Genomic DNA, 9,777 nt, shown 5'->3' with positions numbered 1-9,777 from the left:
ATAACATAATGACATGTGAACATAATTTGAAGTCAAAGGACAATTCATATAAGAATGAGTTAGGTTTATTTAGCAGTAATGATGATCTATACAGTTCATTGTATAAGTTAAAGGATGATGATTTAAATGTGTACACACACACACACACACACACACACACACACACACACACACACACACACACACACACACACACACACACACACACACACACACACACACACTTTAAAAATGTCTTTCTATTTAAATTTGTATCTTTTCCTTAGATTCACCTTTCAAATATGAGTTAAGCTTAATTGACTAGGTTTTACATAAGAGTGACAAGATAATGCACCGTAACTCAAGTTTAAATGTAGTATCTCCAGGACCAGATTTAGGACTTGGGGGAAGGCCCATTGCACAGGTTTGCTGGCCCCTCAACATAAAAGTTAAATTACATGGCAAAAATATAAATGAGTTTAAATGAAGGATAAATTGCAATAAAAAAAAGAAGATTTTAGCTGTCAATGAAAACTTATTTTATTTTTTCTCATTTTTATTGACTAAGAATAATTTTGACTAAAATTTGTAGTTTGTAATGTAGACCATATTACAATAATTACATAGATATTAATCTGTGACCTTACCTACATTTTTTTGTTCATTAAGTTTTCTTTGTATATTACTGTTACCAATTTATCAAGCTATTCAGAGGGAGGAGACTTCACCTTGAAATGGGTAAGGGTACACTGCCTCTTTATTTTCTGGTTTCTCACACACTTTGTTGATTTTTTAGAATAATAAAACCAATTATATATATATATATATATATATATATATATATATATATATATATATATATAATATATATCATCATCATCAATAACGGTATGCTTATGTTTGAGCAGCCGTGGACCTCTCCACCATCCTTCGCCACTCAACTCGATCTTACGCTTTTCTTTCCACTTGTACCATCGACAGCCCGCAAATATCTTTGATATTGTCGCTCAGTCTTGTCTTCGGTTTGCCTCTTCCTCTGTTTCCTATCACCATCCCTGTCAGCAAGTCTTTCTCAATACTTTTACATCTCATCACATGACAAATAAACTTTAATTTCCTCCTGTTCAAGATGTCCAACAGCCGGTCTTTACAATTTATTTTTCTCAGCACTTCATCATTCGCTTCTCTGTCCAGCTAATATGCAGTACTCGTCTGTAACACCACATTTCAAAACTATTGATCTTTTTCTTGTCTATCTACTTCAGCACCCAACACTCAGAACCATATGATGCAATTGGGAAAACTAATGAGTTCAATAACCTCAGCTTTGTCCGTAAGGTAATGCTTCGGTCTTTCCAGATGTTATTGAGAGCAATTATGGCATTTTTGGCAATGGTAATTATTCTTTTATCTCCGGTGAATCATCATATGTATTAGTTAAAACAGCTCCAAGATATGTGAACTCTTTCACATTTTCCACAATCATTCCATTGATCATCATTGTTCATCATTGTTCATTGCCGGTTATCTTTGAATCTTCATGATCTTAGTTTTCTTGGCATTAAGAAACAAGCCAGCCTTTTCGCTTGCTTCTCTAACTTTATCTAGTAGTTGTTGTAGTTCAGTGATACTGCTGGCAATCAAAACTATATCATTGGCATACCTTAGATTTGATATTTTGTATCCTCCAACATCTACAGTTCCTTCAAAATTCTCTAGAGCACCTCTCATAATTGTTTTAGAATATATGTTAAAGAGGTGCGGAGACAGAATGCAACTCTGTCGCACTCCTTGTTTGACTTCGAACCATTCTATTAACCCATATGTGGTTCTTACAGTTGCTTGTTGTTGGTCATACATGGCTTTTATTAGTTGGATGATGTGTTTTGGAAATTTCATATCGTTCATGTTGTTCCAGAGGATATCGTGATCAACAGTATCAAAAGCTTTCAAGTAATCGATGAAACACAGGTATAGGTCTTTTTGATGTTCTCTGTTTTTCTCTATGATTAATTTTAGATTTAGAATCTGGTTTCTCGTAACTTTTCCAGGGCGAAAACCTGCTTGTTGATCTGCAATTTCTTCTCTCAACTTCAACTTCATTCTTTCAGCAATAATTTTCAACAAAATTTTGCTGCTGTGACTTATTAATGTAATTGTCCTGTTATTGTTGCAATGGAGTGTGTCACCTTTTTTAGGTATGTTAGTAAAGACTGATTTTACCCAGTCTTCTGGCCATCTTCTTTTGTTCCATATTTTTGTACAAAGTTTGTAGAAGAAGTATTCAACACTTTCACCAGCATCATGATTAGTTCTGCTGTTATTTCATCTATTCCCGGGCTCTTGTTATTCTTTAATTCTTTTATGGCTTTTATAACTTCGTCTAGCAGTGGCTGTGGTTCATCTTCGCTGTCATTGAGTCTAATTAATGTTGTTGTTAGATCTTTATTCTTTTTGTATAGGTTGGAACAATATTGATTCCATCTATCTTTGACTTCTTTTCCATCACATAAAACAAGTCCATCTTCAGTTTTGATAGTGTCCATTGTAGGTTTAAATTTTCGTGTGATGTTTCGTACTCCTTGGTAGAGTTCTTTAGTTGTCTTATTGATAGAACAGTTTTCAATTCTCTGGCAATGTTCATTTAAATATTTTTCCTAATCTTGTCGCAATAATCTTTGAATTTTTGTATTTTTTTTTGTAAATTACTTTTCAACTGGATTATTGATACCCTTTGATTTTTGGCATCTTCTTGTTTCAATTTCACTTAGTGTTTTTTCAGATGTCCAGGGGGAATTTGTCTTTTTCTCTTTGGCGATAGTTTCTTAAGCAGCACTCAGCAAGAGTTCTTTTCCTTCTTCCCACAACTCATTTGGTGTTTTATCATCTTCACATTGATTGAGTATTTCAAATTTGTTTGACACTGTAATTTTGTAATTGTTATCAAGAGTTTTGTAGTTGAGCTTTAGAGGTGGTGTTGGACGCTCCATCTTTTTGAGTCTTATTTTAATGTCGATAGTTAGTAGTTGGTGGTCACTGTTGCAGTCGGCACCAGGTCTTGTCGGCATTTTTTATGCAACTTTTCAATTTTTGGTTCAGCACAATGTAGTCAATTTAGTTGTTTGTTCTTTTGTCTGGTGAAAACCACGTGTACAAGTGTCTTGGGTGTTGTTGGAACAATGTATTTGCTATAACTAGATTATTTGTACTACAGAATTCAATAAAATCTTTACCTCTTTCATTTATATCTCCAAGGCCGAATTTTCCACAGGTGTCATTTTTTAGATCATTTTTTCCTACTTTGGCATCTCTGTTAGAGATTGTGTCTAAAGTATCTTGGAGAGTGTTATAAAAATTTTCCATTTCTTCATCACTTGCAATGTTGGTTGGTGCATAGCATTGTATAATACTAATGTTATGAGGTTTTGCTTGTATTCTGACTTTTAAAATGCGATCATTTATTGGGCTGTACCCAATTAGTGCATTTGCAGTTTTTTTTCGTGAGAATCATAGCAACTCTGTGACTATAATTTCCTTCTTCTTTTCCAGAAAAAAGAACTGTCTTGTTTTCTTTAGTTTTGAAACTTCCATTACTTTTCCAATTGGTCTCACTTATTCCTAGTATTTGAATGTTGTATCTATCCATTTCGTTACAGACAGTATGTAATTTACCCATCTCTTTCATTTTCCTTACGTTCCATGTTCCAATTTTTAATGTGTTTCTTAATTGGACATGTTTTCTTTATCTTCTTTGTCTTCCAGATGCATATTTAACATTGTCAGCCTGGTTGCCCACTGAATAACGCGCCCCTTGATAACCCACGCGACGGGCGATGTGGTATGAATTATCATTTCTGTATTTAATCATTGGTGTAGAGGTTTGTCAGGAGAAAAGAAAAGTTGAGTGGAATCCCCCAGGCTCCTTCTCAACTCGCAGTCTCCAACTAACTAGGAGGAACTATCTCTGCCGCTTTAAAACAGTTACACTGTAATACGCCAGAAATATTATTTGGTGAAACCAGTAATCAGTAGAACTGAAGGTGTTTTCACCAGATATCCACTGCCCTGCTGCTGACAGTTTTCACCGCAACCCTGGTATAGGGAGCTAATAGGGTGCTATCCTTGTTCAAGGGAACCCCAGGGTGCAGTTTATTGTCTTACCCAGGACAATATATATATATATATATATATATATATATATATATATATATATATATATATATATATATATATATATATATATATATATATATAATATATATATATATATATATATATATATATATAATTTTTTTCATTTTTTTTTCTTTATAAGGGAAGTCCTTAGGCTGCATTCCTTCTCTGCATTCCAACCAACCAATCCTATATACCAGGCCCCGAGTATCACTGGAAATCTAGAGATATAACTTTATATACATTACCCAGCATAGTCAGAAATTACACTCAGGAAATGTAATAAACCAAAAGAGTCTATCATCATCAAAGATATAGTGTGTAAAATCTGGAATTCATTATCATCTCTGCATTACTTGTACGAAAGATATTTATATACTATGCTGTAATTGTCCTTTTGGTTTTCTGCATTGTTTTTTTTTATCTTTCAGGGCAGCAAGCGGGAAGGCACCAAGAGAGGAAGGAAACCTGGACGCAAAGCCAAGTCTGATATGAAGGCCAAACTAGGTATTACAGTCACCTGTTACTGAATTTGAACATAACTTTAATATCATGTTCTCAAATGATGCTCTGGTCTGTCCAGTCATTTAGAGAATGTTATTTCTTGCATTTGCATGATACATAATATTAATAATTTTATGCAGAACGGAGTCGGCAGAGTGCTAGAGAATGCCGTGCACGTAAAAAGCTGCGATACCAATATTTAGAAGAACTTGTTGCAAATCGTGAGAAGGCTGTGTTTGCACTTCACAGAGAATTAGATCAGGTATGTTAGCTGCCAGATACTATCTCATATCTATTGACTCCCCTAGCCCCATGTCTGCTGTTTGTGGGGGGGGGGGGAGGTTGCATAGGAGATGGAGACTGAAGCCTAATGTTGGGGATGACCCCCTACCTTGGGCTTTAGTCCTCACCTCAACCAATTTTGCATGGTCTTTCCTTCTCCCCCTTTCCTTCTCTTCTTCAATCCCTTCTTATATCAACATCATAAGGTGTAAGAGCCATGCTTGAAAGGCAGAGAGGCTCGCTTTGTGTCAGTCTTAAGGGTTTTCCTTTAAGTTAAGTGTCTAGCCCTTTCCCTCATAGGACTATTTCTCTTCCCACATATTTCAATAATGATTATTTTGTACACTTTTGCCTTTTTATTAACTAGCCTATCTGAATATGACTACTTGGTTCCCTGCCTTTCTTCTGATCATTGCCTCGACCACTGCTACTCCTACCCTTTCCTTGATGTTTACTGTCAACTTGATCCACTCCAAATCATCCACCCAGAACACATCCCTTCATCTCTCCCAATATCTCATTTACAGTCTACTTCATTTTCTGTCCCTCCTCCCTTATTACTACTCTCCATCGGTTTTGTCTTTGTCTCCTTTTTCTCTTGCCCTCATTCTTCTGTTACTCCCACCTTTTGAGTACACTTTAGCCCAGCCAAATGGGATTGATTCTTTTTGATTCACCCTACAGTTCCTTGCTCTGACATCAATACCTCCAAAAACAAATTGGCATAGTTTCCCTTGGCAGGTGTTTGATTGTTCATGGCTTGTAATAGATACATCTGAGTCAGGCTTGTGTTTTATCTACTCTGAGTGACCTTACTGGCAAACCCATTCCTGCCCAGCCTCACTCCTTTCTTAACCCAAAACTGACGGGCATGGCATGTTCGTACATGCCATGCCCATTGTGAATTTATTTTATTAATTGTTCTTACATGTAGATGGCTCCACTTGTACTAAGTCACCAATGAGCCAATTATGAGTACTACCTGTCTCACCTGTTTTCCATTTTCATTGATTTTTGAAAATATTTTATGTTATCTTATACTGCAGTTACTAATGGCAATAGCATTACAGCAATTATCATGACTATGATAAAAATAACACCATTGATATTCACAGCATTAGTTAAAGAATTGTTTTTCCCGCAAATTCTAGGAAAGGTGAAATTGGTAAGGTCACAAGGTCGACTAACTGACTCCTTTGTGGCAAAGCACAAGCAGAAACATCTATGTGCAGAGAAATTTTACAAAAAAATTCTAAAATGGACATAGCCTTTGGTTAATTTTCCGAAAATGACAACCGGGTCTTCCCTGACAATATTTATATCATCAGATTTGTTTTTATGTGATGAGAACGAATCTGATGATCATTTCTATTGCATTCTCCAGCGACAATCTTGATGTGATTTGTTAAGTCCCGAAAGCAGGAGAGAGCATGAAGCAGATCAGGGAAATTGTGGGTAAACAGGCTGAAATAAGAGGAAAAGAGAACAGAAGTGTGTAAAAAAAAAAAGCACAAAAAACGCTTAAAATCAGACAGTAAAACTCTACGGATGTTGCCGCCAGCTTTCAAAGCCAATGCACCAACTCAAAAAAACTCTAAGGGAACCAAACCCACTGTTCGGCAAAAATCTACGGATTCCACATCCCCCATGGTAATTGTACACTGCGTCCTAACCAATAAACCAACCTAACCTTAACCCTGTGGGATTTATACACCACGATCTATTTATTCCCTATATATATATATATATATATATATATATATATATATATATATATATATATATATATATATTCACTTACCTTTATATCGTGAAACACTGAACGTTTCTTCACTTCCGTCTATGGTCACAATTGCTTGGTTTCGAATCACTTTTTTTTTCATTTGAGGGGTTCAAAAAAAAAAGTGATAGAGACCAAATCTATTTGTCCTGTATATCCACAAAAGGGCTTTAAAAATGACCCGGAATCGATGCAGCACTGGAAATGAAACATTTTTCACCGGCGCTTCTCGATGTAATGGCATTGTTGGCCTGTCAAATCTCCTGGTGGCAAAACGCGCCACAGAATAGCATAAATACTTACCAAAACACGTAAATGAAGTATAATAAAAGTAAAGAACACATTAAATACATGAATTGGAGAAACGGACACTGATAATTACAAAATATTCGTTCTCACAAGCGCGTAGCAATACAAGGACTACTTGTAGATTGCAATAATGAGTTACGCTTCACATTTGTTTTGATTCTTGCGGGGTAAGCATGGAGGGACTTAGAAAATGAAGGGGCGATCTTCTCTCTTGTCTGTCCTATATCTCCCTTATTTTCGATTTGCACACTTTTGCCATAGATAAAAAGTGTTATTATTTTTCATCAAGGTAACCACTCCATACACTTATTTTACTGTATGTCCGGTTGCCATGCACGGAAAATTTTCCTAGTTTTTTCTTGGTGATATTGGGTTAATATTTGTACTGGAGCTTTTTTTTTTTTTTTTATCTCCCTGGCTGATTGGTTGGACTGTGAAATGACCTGCTTGTCTGCCTCACTGACTATGTTTTAGTGCTAGTACAGTGTTACACTATACCTCCCAGAGGTTGCCAGAAGCCTTACACCAATATTGCCAAGAATACTTTATGTTAGACATGACTTCCCCCATGAAATTTTATATTGGCAGAGTCATGCCCTGTCTGATCATACTGACCCATTTCCCATCAATGTCTGAAACATTGGGGTTTTGGCCACCCTGCCAAGCACTATCACACCACAGTTCCGCTGCCTTCTATGTGCCTAACCTATTCATAAACGTTTCAATTGCTCTGTACAATCACACAAGTGTGCCAGTTGTTATGACTCATAAATATGTTTTTTAGGAGTTCCCTTTGCCTACAAGTTTGAGTATGAGGTAACAGTTCTCAGATTCAAACTAGGCCTCACTTCCCAAAAGGGGAAGCTTGTTGGCAAGGTTTTTCTCTTGTTACCTATTCCAACGCTGTTCTTCACTCCCGTCCTCTCCCTTTTTCCCAAAATATTTAAGTATCTCTTCTCTCTCTCTTCCAAATTTAAAATTCTTTGCTATACTAAATCGAGATACTCCACTCTTAGCACTTCCCTTGTGCCTACCCTCCCCCTTCTCAATATACCTGTCACCCCGGGAAAATCTACTTGTTCCACCTCATCTTCTACCAATTCTCTGCTATACCTACTCCTCCAACATCTGTCTCCTCTTCTAGTCCTTGTAAGAAAACTTTCTCCACCCAGACCCCTCCAGAAAGTCTCAAAGATATTCAAAACTTCCTAGACATGACCTATGACCCTCTCTTTCATCCACCCTCCAGCTCTCTTCTCCCATTCCTTCTACATTCTAAATAATTGCCGACTCCTCCTCCTCCTACTCATGTTCCACCTACCCCTCATCTTCTTTCTCTCTGAAAGGCATAGTTATATTTTATTTCATTTAGGTCTGAAATCTGCCTGAAGTAGTAGCATAGAATGTTTCAGCATTACTGTAATTGAAAATAACAGATAGAGAGAAATTAAATTATCCAGGTAAGTCTGAGTGTACCAGATATTTCAAAATATTTATAAAGTAGATCATGACAAGATGCAATACTAGCCATCAGCTCCTAGCTTCCACAATTACTGCATCTGGACATAAGATTCAAACATAAAGCTATTGTCATATTTTGTTGAAAATGCAAATACTGAAGACAAGACAAGACAAAGAAAGAAAGAAAGAAAAAGTCTTTCTGTTACAGTCCTCTTTATTTCTCATACGCTTTCCTGTGTGTGTATGTAGAGGTTTTAATCATAAACTTAGATCAGTAGAGAAAATAGAAAGCCAAAAAAACTAACCAATTATAGACCATGTTGACAAACATACCTATGTGCATTGAGCTTACACATATTTTTATTGAATTTATGTTCTTTTATAACTTTGATTGCTCTTAACTTCTTTTGGTATTGATGGAGATGACCTGTAATACCTTCATTTATGTCTGAATAATTTTCTTTGTAAACCCCATTTCCCCTGAAGACTAGATTGAATGATTATGTTTGCCCGCCTCATTTAGAGGAAAACAAGTTAGGATTGGTAAGGGTTGGTATGTTTATACATTTTTTATTATTTTTTTATTTCAGTATCGTCAGTGGGCAAAAGAAATAGATGAAGGAAAATCCCAGAAGGTTTTCAGAAGTTAATTGAAGAAGAAAGGTGAAGAAGGCAAAAACGAATGATATTATGGATTGTGGATGATCATCAACAAGAAAACTTTGGAAAGGCAAGATGTTGAACAATTGCCTACCAATTTGGAATTCAAGATTGAGATAGGACAATTCAACACTGATATGATTCTTATCATTCAACTTAACTAAAATATTTTTTTTTGAGAGAAGTGGAACATCTTGAAGTTGAATTCAGGTTAAGAATTTCTTGGGTATAGTTAGATCTTTTCATACCAAAGGTCTACCTGCTTGCTGCCTTCAAAAGCCCATCATGCTGACTATATTATGTATATTTTAGTTCTGAAATAGATGGTGTTGAGTTTTTTCATTTTCATATCACACTTGTATTCTTCATTGTTATGTATAAATTTTTTATGTAAACAAAAAAAGAATTAGAATTAGGTTTCACTCATTATCATTTCATGTTCATGTTACAAAAATAGAAAAGTAAAAAAAAAATATATGTGTGCTTATATAGAAGAGTAATTCAGTTATTCTATTTTTTTTTCAGTTCAAAGACTAACCCATTAATTATTAGGTACATTATTATTATAATCATATCAAATAAAAGTGCTAAAATTATTAAAACAAACAATATTATTTTCTATCCAGAAT

General features: G+C 35.5%; 1 pseudogene across 1 annotated transcript; it reads left to right on the top strand.

Moving 5' to 3' along the window:
• The first annotated feature begins 304 nt into the window (after window positions 1-304).
• Window positions 305-9,151, top strand: LOC119569167 (annotated as a pseudogene). The gene is made up of 5 exons (XR_005228217.1): window positions 305-403; window positions 4,307-4,431; window positions 4,541-4,659; window positions 4,797-4,918; window positions 9,079-9,151. The product of XR_005228217.1 is annotated as an uncharacterized LOC119569167 (transcript).
• The last annotated feature ends 626 nt before the right edge of the window (window positions 9,152-9,777 follow it).

The sequence above is a fragment of the Penaeus monodon genome, unplaced genomic scaffold, assembly GCF_015228065.2.
Source record: "Penaeus monodon isolate SGIC_2016 unplaced genomic scaffold, NSTDA_Pmon_1 PmonScaffold_13042, whole genome shotgun sequence".
Taxonomy (NCBI): Eukaryota; Metazoa; Arthropoda; class Malacostraca; order Decapoda; family Penaeidae; genus Penaeus; species Penaeus monodon.
This window is presented reverse-complemented; position numbering and strand designations above follow the sequence as displayed.